This window comes from Procambarus clarkii, chromosome 65 (genome assembly GCF_040958095.1).
Source record: "Procambarus clarkii isolate CNS0578487 chromosome 65, FALCON_Pclarkii_2.0, whole genome shotgun sequence".
NCBI lineage: Eukaryota > Metazoa > Arthropoda > Malacostraca > Decapoda > Cambaridae > Procambarus > Procambarus clarkii.
In genome coordinates, this window is record NC_091214.1 from 24,646,786 (window position 1) to 24,647,451 (window position 666).

Consider the following 666-nt stretch of genomic DNA (forward strand, 5'->3'; position numbering starts at 1 on the left):
ATACTTTTATTGTAATTTATTTAATGAATACACAGTACAGTACTTTTGTTGCAAAGGTTAAAAATCCAATAAACTAATGAGTTGGCCATCTGAACCCTTAACGCTTGTCCAGCTAGAGCAGCGAGGAAGTCCAGTCAATTAATTCAATATCATTCAACCCATCCTTAGACAACCTCAGACAAAATCCATTCTATCCAGCGGTTGACCCCAAAAACTGCATTCATCAATTTTAACATTGTTCATTCAAAACAGAACTTTTCACAAATATCAATATGATTATATATTAGCATATTGTGCATATTTAGGCATTGGTTGGGTTAGGTGTTTAAGTTCCGTTGCCAATTATTTGTAGTACGTCTGAAGCATTTACAGCACTGAAGTTCGAACAAAAATTGTCAGCAAAGCACTTGTTCCAGAAGTGTTCGGATGTCATCAGTTGCGAGTCGTGTGTAAACTGTTTTTCGTTCATAAACAAACAGGGTTTGCTAGTGCATGGAATGGACTTTGGGTCTTTGTTTGGAGGACAGGCTGGTTTGTGTGCTCTATAAACCTTTCATTAACTAAATTGTTCATATCCAATGATATGAACAATTGTGAGCAACTGTATAACCTTTGTTGTTCACATTCCAACATTGACAATTTACCAGGAATTAAAACAAAAACCAA